The sequence below is a fragment of the Barbus barbus genome (genome assembly GCF_936440315.1).
Source record: "Barbus barbus genome assembly, chromosome: 39".
NCBI lineage: Eukaryota > Metazoa > Chordata > Actinopteri > Cypriniformes > Cyprinidae > Barbus > Barbus barbus.
This window is the reverse complement of record NC_136717.1, coordinates 23829433-23846411: the sequence shown is the minus strand read 5'-3', so window position 1 is coordinate 23846411 and position 16979 is coordinate 23829433. Positions and strand designations below refer to the sequence as shown.

General features: G+C 35.1%; 1 long non-coding RNA gene and 1 pseudogene across 2 annotated transcripts; both read right to left on the bottom strand.

The window, feature by feature from the left end:
* Positions 1 to 7865: 7865 nt before the first annotated feature.
* Positions 7866 to 8372, bottom strand: LOC306858635. Its single transcript, XR_013783221.1, has 3 exons — positions 8296 to 8372; positions 8096 to 8186; positions 7866 to 8003 (listed from the first exon to the last, which is right to left on the bottom strand). It is a non-coding gene; the product is annotated as an uncharacterized lncRNA (long non-coding RNA).
* Positions 8373 to 9527: 1155 nt separating this feature from the next.
* LOC306859050 (protein adenylyltransferase SelO-1, mitochondrial-like) lies at positions 9528 to 15969 on the bottom strand (annotated as a pseudogene). The gene is made up of 9 exons: positions 15934 to 15969; positions 14861 to 15294; positions 13971 to 14174; positions 13354 to 13511; positions 12873 to 13003; positions 12442 to 12719; positions 12153 to 12310; positions 10971 to 11011; positions 9528 to 9535 (listed from the first exon to the last, which is right to left on the bottom strand). The product of its transcript is annotated as a protein adenylyltransferase SelO-1, mitochondrial-like (transcript).
* Positions 15970 to 16979: the final 1010 nt, after the last annotated feature.

Here is a 16979-nt window from a genome sequence, read left to right as displayed (position 1 = left end):
TTTTAAATACAGTACAAAAAGCTATGAAAGTTCATTTTTTAAAATATATATTTTTTAAAGTGAGTGCAACTTTTTAATCTCTTTTAACTTTTTTTTAAAAGGGTTAGTTCGCCCCAAAATGAAAATTCTGTCATTAATTACTCACCCTCATGTTGTTCCAATTAATTTGTGTTCTGAAGATGAACGAAGGTCTTACGGGTTTGGAACGACATGAGGGTAAGTAATTAATGACAGAATTTTCATTTTGGGGAGAACTAACCCTTTAATTCTTACGTTTTCTCACAATTCGGAGATTATATCTCACAATTCTTACTTTTTTCTCAGAGTAGCGAGATATAAAGTTGCAATCATAGAAAAAATTGACCTTATTTCTCACAATTCTGACATTTTTCTCTGAATTCTGAGTCTACATCCTGCCACAAAATACAAAAAAAAAAAAAAAAAAAAATCTACTTTTTCCTCATAATTCATTTCTCACAATTGCTAGTTTCTATCTTGCAATTCTCTGTTTCTGACTTTTTCACAGAATGTTGAGTTTACATCTAGCAATCCTGCATTTATATGACCCTTTTCTCTGAATTTTTCCCTTTCAAGATTTTTTTTTCTCAGAACTGCGGCTCTCTATCTAGCAATTCTTTTTTCTCAGAATTGCCAGGAAAAAAGTCAGAGTTGTGAGACAAAAAGTTGCCATTTTGTAGCCCATGGCGGAAACAAGCTCTCATAAAAATAATTTCTTGCAATAGTTCACTTACACTGACAGATGACTCCAGCATCCTCTGAATGATTGCAGTTATGATCTCCCCATTCAAGGTATTCACATTTGCTCAATGCAAACTCATTTGCAGAGCAGTTTACATCTACCATCCATATTGGTCCTAAACCTTCTCCAAAATAAGCTTCACTCTTTGCCTCAATCACATCCCCACAGCCCACCTCTCTACACACTACTGCAGCTTGAGACAGATCCCAGTCATCATCACACACTGTTCCCCACGTTCCATTATAAAGAACCTCCACTCGTCCAGAACAAGAGTTCATGCCATTCACCAACCTGGTTCTGGCTGATAAAGACACATTAATAAGAAACAAGTCAACTTTGAGCACATGATATGTAGTTAAATATTCTGTAAAAGGTTTTGTACTCACGCTGACAGATGACTCCAGCATACAAATCATGTAGGCACCCGTTTTGATCCAATATGTTCGCTTCACCTACTGGACATTCTGTCAGTGAGGACTCATTTCCAGAACATTTCAACTTAGTCATCCACATTTGTTCTGAGCTATTCCCAAAATATTCCGCTAACTTCACCTCTTTCGCATTTCCACAGCCCAATTCACTACACACGACATTGGCGTCTAACAAATCCCAGCCATCGTAACACACCGTTCCCCATATTCCAGCATGGAGAACCTGCACTCTTCCGGAACAGGAGCTGCTGCCGTCAACTAGTCTGACTGAAGAAGCTTCGCCTGATGAGGAACTTCCCAGAACTGCTGGTCATGAGAGAACAAACTTTAAGAATCACGAGTTGCCTACAGGCCTATCATGCTAAATAAGTTAATTGAAATTAAAATAAGCTCTTACTTTGAAGAAAAATGAGCCATGTGGTGCACAGCAGCTCTGCTGTAAAGAAACTAATGATAACAATGAAAGATATGTCAGAGTAATTGAGATCAACAGCTGATTTATATGAATAATGGATTATAAAAGACTTGAAGCCTTTGTATATAATGCATTCGAAACATTTTTAATGCATTAAATATGACTTGTAATGAACCTTCTAATGTATTGTATAAATAATTAAAACCATATTAATAATGCATTATAATACTTATGTTACACCTTTAGAAAGTAATTTGATTAAAACAGATGACAAACATCCAGTTTTAGAACCCGCAAATGTTACTTTAACTTTGATTACAATAATTTATTAAAAGACATAATGCATAATAACGTACATTATGAATACAAGGCTTAGGTAAGGTGTTACCAAAGTTTCTTATTGTACACTTCCTTATAAAGCCATAAATAAATAAATCCAATGAAATGGACCACTTTTTGCCATTGAGAAGACTGTCAAAATGTACTTATTACCTATATTTAGCCTACTTATGAGGATACTACAAATCAATACCATTTTCTAATTCTATTGTATACATGAAATATTGTTTAGAGAGAATCATAGAAGCTATCAATAGAACAAATGAATAAACACTTACATTTAGTCATTTAGCAGACAAATATTAATAGTAAAATAAAGACAAAATGTTCAAAATATGATTAACCCTCTGGTTGTGTTCGGGTCAAATTCACCAGAAATTTTTTTTCTTTTTCCTGAAAATACTAGTTAACGTTATCGCATTGGACTCAAACTTACTGACTTTGCGCACATAGGGTACAAGTATTTCTCATAAATTTTTTTAGAATTTTCGTAATTTTTTGTGGGTTTTATTTCACCTAGTCACACTCGTTGTGTTCCCGGTCAAAAATGACCGGACTCCGAACAACTGCTTATAAATCTGTCATTATGCTATATTATCACTAAATATTGGATTCATTCTTTTTGTCAACTTGTTTTCTTTCATTTAGGACTGGTTTTGTGTTTCTATTTGCTTCTGATTAATCGTAAGCCTCATTTATCCGAGAGTAGGCACCTAATTTTTTGAGTGAAAAAAATATTTTTTATGAATAATTTTCACAATATTAAACAAAAAATTATAAAAATTTGCACTGTTTCTCACACTAGTGTACTTTAATGTTTAATCAGGAAGTTTGCTTTTAAATGCTTTTATTTTGTACAAAATTGCAAAAAGTCACACTCGTGGTGTTCCCGGTCAAAAATGACCGGACTCCAAACAACTGCTTATAAATCTGTCAATATACTATATTATCACAAAATATTGGATTCAATCTTTTTGTCAACTTGTTTTCTTTCATTTAGGACTGGTTTTGTGTTTCTATTTGCATCCGATTAATCGTAGGCCTCATTTATCTGAAAGTAGGCACCTCATTTTTTGAGTGAAAAAAGCATTTTTTATGAATAATTTTCACAATATGAGAGAAAAAATTATGAAAATTTGCACTGTTTCTCACACTAGTGTACTTTAATGTTTAATCAGGAAGTTTGCTTTTAAATGCTTTTATTTTGTACAAAATTGCACAAAGTAACACTTGTCAAAAATTGCCGGCCATTGAAAGTGAATGGGGAAGAATGAAAGAAACAACTAGTGTTCAGGAGCATGTTGTGCTTGCAAACAAAGACCTTGGACCTTTGCATGTGTGGATGCATTTATACTCAAGCTATCACACACACACATGCGCACACACGCACGCGCACACACACACACACACCCATCCATCCATGCATACAAACTATTTTATTACACCTATTTCATCCTACCCTGAACTGCATGCAATATCCTTTTATGAATAAAAAAGGATCTCTCTCTCTCTCTCTCTCTCTCTCTCTCTCACACACACACACATGCTCAGACTGCCTTGTCTTTAGCCTGCATTGACCTCAAAAATAATCTTTTCTTTCACCACATATTCTAGACTACGGAGCCCCTTAGAGCTCATGGTGGTGGAAAGATTTCGTGGTGGGTGAAAAAAATTTGGGGTGGGAGGAAAAAATATTTTTCAAATCTTTTGCGTTCTCTCGCAAAGATGTTTGCGTTCTCTCGCAAAACTTTGTGTTCTCTCGCAAAGATGTTTGCGTTCTCTCGCAAAGATGTTTGCGTTCTCTCGCAAAGATGTTTGCGTTCTCTCGCAAAACTTTGTGTTCTCTCGCAAAGATGTTTGCGTTCTCTCGCAAAGATGTTTGCTTTCTCTCGCAAAACTTTGCGTTCTCTCGCAAAGATGTTTGCGTTCTCTCGCAAAAATGTTTGCGTTCTCTCGCAAAGATGTTTGCGTTCTCTCGCAAAGATGTTTGCGTTCTCTCGCAAAGATGTTTGCTTTCTCTCGCAAAGATGTTTGCGTTCTCTCGCAAAACTTTGCGTTCTCTCGCAAAACTTTGTGTTCTCTCGCAAAGATGTTTGCGTTCTCTCGCAAAGATGTTTGCTTTCTCTCGCAAAACTTTGCGTTCTCTCGCAAAGATGTTTGCTTTCTCTCGCAAAGATGTTTGCGTTCTCTCGCAAAACTTTGCGTTCTCTCGCAAAACTTTGTGTTCTCTCGCAAAGATGTTTGCGTTCTCTCGCAAAGATGTTTGCTTTCTCTCGCAAAACTTTGCGTTCTCTTGCAAATATGTACGCAAAGTTTTGCGAGGGAACGCAAACATCTTTGCGAGAGAACGCAAATATTTTTGCGAGAGAACGCAAACATCTTTGCGAGAGAACGCAAACATCTTTGCGATAGAACGCAAATATTTTTGCGAGGGAACGCAAACATCTTTGCGAGAGAATGCAAAGTTTTGCGAGGGAACGCAAAAGATTTGAAAAATATTTTTTCCTCCCACCCCGATTTTTTTTCACCCACCCCGAAATCTTTCCACCACCATGAGCTCTAAGCGGCTCCGTACTAGACAAAACATTATGACAATATGTTTAGAGGCTTTCGTGTTCTCTCAGAGTAAACAAAAGTTTACAATTAAATGCTAGAGCATACAAATGCCTCACAGTGCCTTGCTTGTCATTTACACGAGGAAGAGACAACTGAAGAAGAATTTTACAGTGACGATGCATTGCAAGATATATTGGAAGATAAAAATATCACTGGACAAGCTGAAAACCTTGCAACAACTGAAAAGAAGCAATCTTCTGATTTTGAGGACCCAGCTGAAGTTGATGTAACGTTCTGGTCGAGGGATGGAAAAAAAAAAGATTATTTTGAAGTCAATGCAGGCCAAAGACAAGGCAGTTTGAGCATTTGTGTGCATTGTGTGTGTCTGTGTGAGAGAGAGAGAGTTATAATATGAGATTCATAAAAGCATATTGCATACAGTTCAGGGTAGGATGAAATAGGTGTAATACAATAGTTTGTATGCATAGATGTGTGTGTGTGTGTGTGTGTGTGTGTGATAGCGTGAGTATACATGCACGCACTGGTCCAAGGCATTTATGTTTGCAAGCACAACATGCTCCTGAACACTAGTTGTTTCTTTCATTCTTCCCCATTCACTTTCAATGGCCGGCCATTTTTGACAAGTGTTACTTTGTGCAATTTTGTACAAAATAAAAGCATTTAAAAGCAAACTTCCTGATTAAACATTAAAGGACACTAGTGTGAGAAACAGTGCAAATTTTCATAATTTTCTCTCTCATATTGTGAAAATTATTCATAAAAAATAATTTTTTCACTCAAAAAATGAGGTACCTACTTTCAGATAAATGAGGCCTACGATTAATCGGATGCAAATAGAAACACAAAACCAGTCCTAAATGAAAGAAAACAAGTTGACAAAAAGATTGAATCCAATATTTGGTGATAATATAGTATATTGACAGATTTATAAGCAGTTGTTTGGAGTCCGGTCATTTTTGACCGGGAACACCACGAGTGTGACTTTTTGCAATTTTGTACAAAATAAAAGCATTTAAAAGCAAACTTCCTGATTAAACATTAAAGTACACTAGTGTGAGAAATAGTGCAAATTTTTATAATTTTTTGTTTAATATTGTGAAAATTATTCATAAAAAAAAATTTTTTCACTCAAAAAATGAGGTACCTACTCTCGGATAAATGAGGCTTATGATTAATCAGAAGCAAATAGAAACACAAAACCAGTCCTAAATGAAAGAAAACAAGTTGACAAAAAGATTGAATCCAATATTTTGTGATAATATAGCATAATGACAGATTTATAAGCAGTTGTTTGGAGTCCGGTCATTTTTGACCGGGAACACCACGAGTGTGACTTTTTGCAATTTTGTACAAAATAAAAGCATTTAAAAGCAAACTTCCTGATTAAACAATAAAGCACACTAGTGTGAGAAACAGTGCAAATTTTCATAATTGTTTCTCTCATATTGTGAAAATTATTCATAAAAAAATATTTTTTCACTCAAAAAATGAGGTACCTACTTTCAGATAAATGAGGCCTACGATTAATCGGATGCAAATAGAAACACAAAACCAGTCCTAAATGAAAGAAAACAAGTTGACAAAAAGATTGAATCCAATATTTGGTGATAATATAGTATATTGACAGATTTATAAGCAGTTGTTTGGAGTCCGGTCATTTTTGACCGGGAACACCACGAGTGTGACTTCTTGCAATTTTGTACAAAATAAAAGCATTTAAAAGCAAACTTCCTGATTAAACATTAAAGTACACTAGTGTGAGAAACAGTGCAAAATTTTATAATTTTTTGTTTAATATTGTGAAAATTATTCATAAAAAATGCTTTTTTCACTCAAAAAATGAGGTACCTACTCTCGGATAAATGAGGCCTACGATTAAACAGAAGCAAATAGAAACACAAAACCAGTCCTAAATGAAAGAAAACAAGTTGACAAAAAGATTGAATCCAATATTTGGTGATAATATAGCATAATGACAGATTTATAAGCAGTTGTTTGGAGTCCGGTCATTTTTGACCGGTAACACAAAAGGCGTGACCGGAGTCCGAACACAACCAGAGGGTTAAGGGGTTTAAACCTTTTGAAGTGTCCCATGGATGCGGCTGTCTTCCTTCTGAATCTGAAATATAAGTTTGTATGTTGGAGACTTATAGTGCATTTATTTAGAGGTACATCCTCCAGCACCTGACTCCTCCCTACAGATGACCCTGACAAACACACCTTTTCAGGGTAATTTTCAGCACATATGCAACAGGTGTAAAATTCAGCAAACTGCGCTTTAGAAGGAAGCCTATGACCCATGACCTATGCAAGGCATAAGACATAAAACATAAAAGATTTAGACATAAAAGAAACTACAATTGTTATTCATAAAGCTGGGTTTTAAGGGGCACCAATCAAGGTCACTGTCATTGTTTGAAACTGACTGAACTGTTTAGTATTCCCAAAAAGTTGAATCCTGCTCAAACCTTTGCTCTTGCAAACAAATAACAATGGCACTAAACAGAAGGCTGTTCATTTTTTCCATTTTGTTTGGTTGTTCAAATGAGTTTTTCCTCCCTAATTACTCTGACAGGCCCCATTAACAGGATGCAAACTGTGAACCTTTTGAATATTTGCCTTCCACAAATAATCCTGGATTCTTAGGACCAAAAAAGTACCATAATAAGACTTGAATGCTTCATTCCGTGCATTCTGAAGCCATTCCATGTCTTCAATTAAAATTCGGCTTTATGTTATTATGCACTGTTGGGCCTTCAACCTGTTTTGAACTGTTGTTTTTCCTGCTAAATACATGCACGTGTCTGTCTCAGTTCATTACCCATTGCAAATGGTTTACAAAACTTTTCGCAAAATACTTTGGCTCGTTCTTTCTGACAAATGAGAAACCGGCTCACCAACCACGAGCCCAGATGCTTTTATGTCATGGCTGGAAAGATTCATTTTTGTTTCAAAAACTAAGCAAAAGTAAAATAGCACCATATCTACATTAATAAGGTAACAGTCACAACATGAATACTTTTTAAGCATAAGTATTTTTTTTCTGTAAAACAAGACTAAAATACAGATATTATTCTTCAATCACACATTATTTATGTTTATTATGCAACTATATATAGTATGTAAATGGAATTGGATTAAATTAAATTATTATGAAGCATACTGTTATTATATGTTCATTAATTTAGCTCCAGACAGGTTTATATTGAAAAAATATGTACAATATTGGCTATATCAAGATTACAATATATTTATATTTAGCAAGTTGTGAGACAAAGATCAGGATCAAAACACTGTCAGCATCTAAAAACTCAAATATTAGGCTTGCATTGTCATTAGGAAAAAAATTTACAAGGATATTATATAAAACATTGTTAAATGTGGAAAAATATGTAAGATAATTATTAATTTCAAAAGAAGAATGTAGCATTCAATGCTCTAAAGTGTTTGCTTGTTTTCTCCTCTGTATTCCAGAAATGACCTGAGGAACCAACAGTGTTGTATATTGTTATTGTAGACAATATTAAATTAAAGATTTAAACTTTACTTTTAAAGATAATGTTGAAGTCTTACCAATTTGTCAGGGTGCAGCTCCTCTTCTCTTATGGAAGATTTTTCCAGTTTTCAGTGAGAAAGCCCCATTTATTTGTGGCTTCTTCCCAATCTATGAGATTCAAATGAATGTAAAAAAGGTAGAACAGACCAGTAACATGAATAGCCAGTAGATGTAGTGAAAAGATACAGCTCAATGTCACTCTTTCCACTGTTCTCACCTTCTCTGAAAGTGTATTTATGATTCCAGCAGCATTTGGGTCGACTCCATGGTTAGCCTTCACTTCCACCCTCGACATGTAAATGTGAGAAAGTGTGAAAAATTTGATTTCTTGCTCATATGTGCCGGTATAACAACCTTTTTAACATAATTGTATGCTATAAAGAGCAGCCATTGTTCTTTAAATCCTATCCGTCAAGAAAGTTTGTTATACCAGCATATGAGCATGAAATTTCATGGTCATTTTGGGTATTTTCTGGTACCAAAATCATCAAAAGTCACAGTGTCTCCATGAATGAAACACATTGCTGTATTACCTCACTCACTAAAATGAAAACATTGGCACTTACATCCACAAATGACTCCAGCATCTTTCTCATGGCCACATCTGTTTGGAGTTGCATTATATGAGCAGCTCATCGATGTAGGCCCATTCCCAAAACAGTTTACATTATTCATCCAAACTGTTCCTGAACTCGGTCCAAAATAGGCAGCGCTCTTTACTTCCAAAACTGTCCCACAGCCCAATTGTCTACAAACCCCAGCAGCATCTGATGCATCCCAGCCATCATCACACACTGTTCCCCACTGACCGGCACGAAGAACTTCTACTCGTCCATAACAGGGGTTGGCGCTGCTGACCAGCCTAATGTTTTCTATTGCTCACACAAAAGAAGAAAGTTTATATATAATGACAGGTTGACCATAAAGCACATATACAGACACTTCAGTCCTATATTGACTACATCGTATGCTGTTAAAAGGTTTGCTCTCATCCTTACAGATGACTCCTGAATCTTTCTCATGTCCACAGCTGCCTCTTCCCCATCCACTTGATTTACAATCTCTTAGTCTTGAGTCAGTGTCAGAACATTGTAAATCAGTTATCCATACAGGCCCTGATCCCTGACCGAAATGAGCACCGCTCTTCGCCTCGATCACATCCCCACAGCCCATCTCTCTAAACACTGCTGCTACTCCAGAACAAGAGTTATTGCCATTTACCAGTCTGATTGATTGGGAAGCACTTGAAATGGTATTGCCTAGAACTTCATGTTACAGAAAAAATATGAAGAGTTAAAAACATTGGCATAATCTGTAAAAATATGCTTGATTGTGTTAGTATTGCTACTTACTCAGAATTAGAATGAGCCACATGGAGCACGGCATTGTTGCTTGTCAATAAATACATGGACACCACTGGATTTGTCTGGGAAATTACAATTTCCATTTCTACAAATCTACATGACACAAAATTATATAAACCAGACACTAATATTAAAGTTGCCACCAGCAAGAAGTACAAATATAGATGCTATGTTATATTATCAAAATCCATATGCACAAAGAACAATCACTGAAATTGTATTTTTGAACAGAAATTTTGAAACTCACTGCAATGTTCACTCCTGCTTTTATTTTTCTGCCCCTAAATTGGCAGGCCCACTCTTGTTAAAGCACATGATTAGAATCATATGTAAATGTTGACATAGAGTTGAGCTTGAGGTTGGTTAAATCTGTTTGGCTCTGGTTCCTCCCACTCTCTGACTTCAAAATACCTTTTACTCCAAGAAAGTGAAATCAAATGCGTCTCACATATGAGCATGACATCAAAAAGCAAATGCATTTACGTACATCAGCACATTCCTGAAGCAAACATGATACACATGTATTTCTTTGAAACATAGCATATAGGCTAGCCAGTGTAAATGCAACTGGCACGGGTGAAATGAAGCGTGTGTCTGATGCCTTGTGTTGCTTTGAGTACCATTCAGATTGCATCTTAAATCTCTTAGATTTGCTTTACGAAGTAAGTAACTTTGCATTCAGTCTTAAATTTGACCACTAATCCCTCATGATCCCTGGTCTTAAATTTCATTTTAGCTGAAGTTGTAGATTAGAATCAATCTACATAGAAATTCCAGGACGTTTTTTCATTCTTGTCATTATAGTCTTTAGGCTAATTAAGGTCTGATTTAATAACCAAATTTTCATTTAACTTATGACCACTGTGATCTTAAAATGTACATTCTTGTAATACATGCAAAAGAGTGTCATCAGTAGTGACTTAAGCTAATCGGCTATTATTGTGGTGTCTGTTGTTTTGTTTATAGAGAGATTAGTGCATAATCTGCTCATTAGGTAGTATTATACTACAACTACTCTACTAAATGCAGATTTTATCCCTGAAAGGTGCAGATTCCACATACTCCAAACATGTGTTATTTCTATAATATGCACTTAAAAAATATTAATTGACATATAAACATTTTAAGTTTTAAGTAATTCCTTAAAAATAGTGTTTGAATGTAATGTGCCAATTATTAAAAGTAGTTTAAGAAATAAGTACATGTAGCTCCAGATTTATTTATTTTTTTTACAATTTTCAATTAGTTTTTTTTAACTGTGTATTTGCCTTTAAAACATTTTATGGCATATCCAGTGTGAAATCCATGGCTCACACTAATCAGATGCTTTGAATAGAATTCAAATAACATTTAAGGGTTTTAGAACAATTTGCTCTGCTGAATAAATAATGCAAAGGACTTTGAATCGGACCACGTCTTCAGCTTTTCAGTTTTATGCTACAAATGTATGTGTAATCATGTTCAGCTCTTGTTATATCAGAACTATACATACAGAACTCTTTATATGGCCAGACAGTTGTATACATACCCGGATTTGTCTCTGCCATGGAGAGAATCATCTCCAACTCACTGCACACAGAGGAACAAATGAAAATGAGAAAAACATAGTTCAGTTATTAAGTATCTCCAAACCTCCTTTTTACCTTTGAACATAAGAAATTATGAGGGGTCGCAACCACGCTCTTAAAAATAAAGGTGCTTAACAATGCTATAGAACAATGCCTTTTTGTCTAAACGGTTCCATAAAGAACCTTTAACATCTGAAAAACCTTTCTGCTTCACAAAAGGTTTTGTGGCGAAAGGATGTTCTTCAGATTATAAAGAGGTAAGAAAGAGGTGGTTCTTTGACTGTACGGTTCTTTGTGGAACCAAAAATGGTTTTTCTATGGCATCGCTGTGACGAACCTTTTAAGCACCTTTATTTTTAAGAGTGCAGGATTACTACAGTTACTGTAACTAAAACTAAAACCATAAAAAATTATTTACTTGAAATAAATGTTAACTGAAATAAAATAAAATAAAATTTTGGCTAGTTAATATGCAACATTTCCAATTTTAATTTAGTTTAACTTGATGTAAAAAAAATATTTAAAAACAATATAAAAATAACTTTTATTGAAAATAATATTTAAATGAAAATTAAAAAGAAAACCGAAAATATAAAAATAAAAACTGGTTCAAAGTATTAATAAAAATGATCAGAATATTTCAATTATTGCACTGGTCTCAACAATCCTAAAAAAGATAGAACATAATGAAAAAGGAATACTAGGACATACAAAGGATTTGAGAAAATGACCTTAAAACAAACTGAGCAAATTATGTGAATATCCAGGTAAATAAATGTGCATACATATTTTTACACTCTTATAACCTCTCTCAGTACCTGTTTAGGGCTCACTTTTTCAGTTCTGTTTTAAATGTCACTAGAAACAAACCAATGCAAATTCATTCAGACAACATACAAATTATCTTGCCTTGCCACTCTTGCAATGTGCTGACAGCATCACATTAAGAGAAGAATGCAGAGTACAAGGAAATTAAATGTTGGTTACTTTTGCTCAAAATAACAGATTCTAACACTGCACTACTAAAAAAATAAAAAAAATAAAAAAATCTGCATATTTGCTGATATGTATAAACTGGTGAAAAATACATGAAAATTTATTAGTATGAAGATTAGAGCCTGAGAGGGTGTAGATCCCCTCACCTGGGCTGCATTTGGAGGATGGTTGGCCACCTTTAGTTCCTCCAGCGAGGCACACTGTTCCACGATCAGTTCCACTACTGAGTCTGTGCGGTCTTTCTGTTCACCTACAGGACAGGACACGGCACTCAGCAGATGAAATGTGTTTGTGAAGTCGGCACCTAATAATGGAACAGCGATAGATGAAAACACTAGACAAGTCATTTGTTTTTGAGCAAACTGAATCAACTTCCTTTCAACTTTCCATTTACATTCAATGCAAATGTAAAATATTTCCTCCCTTTCACTGTACCTGTGATGTGCATGGCCTTCAATAAATCAGCCACCAGTTCCACATCCTCTGGTTCTTGGTGTCTCAGAAGACCCAGCTTCTTTCTCATGTTTTCCATGTAGAAGTCCTGATAAATGGTCATGAACTCATCTAAAACGGCTCCTGCTTTGGCTGACCGGAGCTCCGCGCCAAGAGCTTCTGCCAAACGTGCCAAGTTCCAGCGGCAGACATACGGCTGAGCTTCATAAGAATAACGGCGTTTCTTATCAGAGGCATTGGTCACAAACTCAGGGTCAAACCTGCAGTTGACAACAATGTAAGTTTTGAGAATGCACTAATATACAAGCAATTAGTTAAAGCACAACTTCTTTCAGGATGCAATTCGGTTGCGTTTCCTGCATATAATTTGCATTGTGCAATTTAATGCACAGTTTCTGTACAGCTAAACAAACCTGTCCATGAAGCCAAATGGGCCGTAGTCTATAGTAAGGCGCAAGATGCTCATGTTGTCTGTGTTGAGAACTCCATGGCAAAATCCCACACTTTGCCACAGGGCAACCAGTTTGGCAGTCCTCACGGTCACCTTGCAGATCCACAGAATACATTAATATCAATACACTCTTAAAAAAAGTTTCTTTGTTGGCATTTACGATTCCATGAAACACTTTTACATCCATGGAAATGTTTCAATGCACAAAAGGGTCTTTAGAGTGGAGAAAGGTTCTTCTGATTATTAAAATGTTTTTCACACTAATGAAAAAAGGTTATTTTAAGAACTATTCACTGAAAGGTTCTTTTGGGAACCAAAATTATTTTTTCTATGGTATTGCTGTGAAAAACCCTTTTTATTTTTAAGAGTGTACATACAAATTCTTTTTTAATAATAATGATAAAAGTAAAGCTTGTCTTTACAATATGCATAAGTGTTAAAACCTCTCTGAAGAAGGAAGCATTCCTCTCTAAATGTCTTCTTTGTATTTCAGGGTAGAATGTTTCAATGATATAATCCAGAAGTTGTGCTCGGATGTCAGGTCGTCCAATGTCTACCTGTGAAGTCGTCCACAGGGTGGAAGATCTCAAACGAGCCAAATCTGGTGAGAAATATAGAGAGAGTTATGAGGGTACAATGCAAACATTCAGTATTTTAATGAAACTAAAATTGAGGTCTGATTTCAGAAGATCTCATCATTTAGCCATTAATTGTTTTTAGGATTATGTTCGACAGGTAGATGGCAGTATTTAGGTAATCAGACTTTATTTTTGCATACTCTAAAATACTTGGCCAAGCTTGGACATGAGTTACTTCTAAAAAAAGGCCTCATGAGACATCTATCACATCTCAGCATGAACCTGCAATAAACTTCTCTGCAAAATTTGCTGATGAGCTTTAACACTAAAACCCAGTTTTAAGACAGCAAAAGTCAGTAAATAGATTCTTTGTTTAGCAAACCTCAGGATTTTAAGTTTTACAACTTGGCATTATGAAAAAGTAATGCAAGAAATGCATTTCTATGTGTGTCTGAGGGTAGATATAAATAGAAGTGCTCAACCTGATAAAGGTGGGTGCTATTCTGAGAACCACTGAGCACCTCTCTGGTCTGGGATTGCCACTGTAGAACGCATCCCTCTGGACATAAAGGTCAGAGGTCACCAGCGATCCTGCTCGTGTTGTGGGAATTCCCAGTGCAAACATGGCCTCACTGCACAGGAACTCTCGAATGCTGGAGCGGAGCACTTTACGTCCATCAGATTGCCTACAATACACAGATACTGAAGCTTTTTTTTTTTTTTTTTTTTAACAAAGCACATGGAAATTTTTACCCATTTTTGTTGGGTGTGTGTTTTTTTAAACAAGCTTTATTTTCCTTCTGTTTGACAACTACATGTGTCATTATGGGATTTAAGGGGATAGTTCACTCAAAAATGAAATTCTGTCATCATTTGTTCACTCTCAAGTTGTTCCAAAGCTGTATGAGTTTCTTTTTCTCTGTGGAGCACAAAAAAATATCTATATTTTGAAGAATGGTGGAAACCAGCAACTGTTTGGTTACATTCTTCAAAATATCTTCTTTTGTGTTATATATATATATATATATATATATATATATATATATATAGTCTATATTTTTAAAATAATAATTACATTCTATGTAATATGTTTATACATAATACATTTATTATTTTGTATGACTGTATCGCGATTAATCGTTTTGCAGCCCTAGTTGTATTGATTAGTTGTTTTATAGTGTGTGACAGTAGCATGTGTCTCATGTGAATCTGAAAGTATATATATTTATCATAATGCCAAACCATTCATTCACTCATTCTAACCCTAACCATGTTTAATTAATATTGCTCAGTAATGAAATGTAGAATTAAACAAGGACACAAATAAAGCGTAGGCTTTACACTTAATGCAGGGAAGCCAAAGTAATGGTACCGAGAATAAGGCGTCAGTCCAGCGCCTTTAACCTGAATTTCCCACCGACCACAGGGGCTTCTGTTGGTCGGGTCAGAACTTTGCTCAGCACCGGCCTCCACCTGCCCCAAATAACACACAGCACCGTCACCCAGCTGCTCGGCGAACTGGCCAAACTGGTGTCCGCAGTAGCAGTGCGCAGCGGGCTGGGAGCCCGAAATCACCCGAGAGCCGCTCAGATATTCAGCCCCGTGCGGGTCACATAAAACATCGTCCACGTTCAGTCCCAGTAAAGCGAGAGCTGACTCGGATACCGCGACGAAGGCTGGCTTGAGTGCAACGTTGTTGAACTTTAGCAGTGGTGTGACACTTTGGGCCATTCTGATACTAATGAGTGTTTGTCTTGCACTAGCAACTGTGATCCTTTTGCAGCTCTGCTCAAGAATAACATAATCCTTCAAGAGATCAATGGCTCAACACTGAGCTCACAGGGAACCTAAACAAAATCTATCTATCTATCTATCTATCTATCTATCTATCTATCTATCTATCTATCTATCTATCTATCTATCTATCTATCTATCTATCTATCTATCTATCTATCTATCTATCTATCTATCTATCTATCTATCTATCTATCACCATCTGCAGTAATACATTTTACAGCAAGAGTAGTCTGAAGGGTCTAATTATAGTTGTTTGCAGGTTGAAATAGAGGAAAATTTCAATCCACTTCATGGCAGGCCATTAAAGAGAAAGCACTGACTGTCCCAGATCCCAATGATTCATCAGTCGCTTGTAATTGCAGCAGGGGTTGTGATAAAGAAATACAGACTATCATAAATAAGCTTGTTTAAGATCGCAGATTGAGGTTTGGTCAGCTACCTTTCGGGAGCTAACACATAAATCAAGTGTCTATCCATTTTAAAAAGCACAATAAAATGCACTTTTTTGCTTCAAACTCCCAACCAGATGGAGCTGTGCATAGTGGTTTTCAAAGTGGATTGTACACAAAGTTAATACCTGATGGCAACACATTTTTTTTACATGAGAAAAATGACATAAAAATGAAGTATTTCAATTCATGTTTTTACTTCTTCAAACTCATATTCGATTCTGGCTCCATTCATCTACTGAGCAGTTTTCATGATTGGGAATTAGATCCCAATAAACAAAAAAAACCAAGTTCTGCCATGCATTTTTCTTGTTTAATATTCTGTTTCAGAATATTAAATGAAACGGGTTGCAAGTGGCAATTCACAATTACTCACATTATTATTACTAACACATCCCCAGCTACTAAAACAGGTTTAATGCAACTATATTGTGCACATGGTCATGCATTCTGTATTAGAAATTTTACATAGTTTTCTTTTTTCTTTCTTTTAACTAACCATATTTTAGTGCTGTCAAATGATTAATCCCGATTAATCGCATCCAAAATAAAAGTTTTTGTTTACATAATATGTGTGTGTGTACTGTGTGTGTGTGTTGTGTATATTTATGATGTATGTATAAATACACACACATGCATGTAAATATTTAAGAAAAATAAGTTGTTTATATATTAAATATATTCATATATAATATAAAATTACATTAATATAAATATAATATATTTAGGCTCATTATTCATAGTGAAAGAAACATCAACTCGAGTTAGACCACAATCTAGCTATTGTTAAGACTGTAAAATACACATACAGCACATAAATCATGTTCGTAAGAATTTCTTAAAAAAAACGTTTGTAGAGTGAAATGGAGTGCTTTGTATCAACAAAATATAATAAATAAAATAATATAAATAATATAATAATAAATAATATAAATTACATTAATATAAATATATACATGTATATATTTTCTAAATATATACTATATGCGTGTGTGTATTTACACAATAAATATACACAATACACACATATATTATGTAAACAAAAACGTTTATTTTGGATGTGATTATTCGTGATTAATCATTTGACTGCACTACAATATTTATATCGATGTACAATTACAATTACCTCCCAGTAAAGCATTCAATAACAAATGCACTCCACAATCAGTGTAACATCTCTAATGGGCCATTAATACATATGAGACACACTATATAGACAATTTCTAACCTTTTACACATAATATT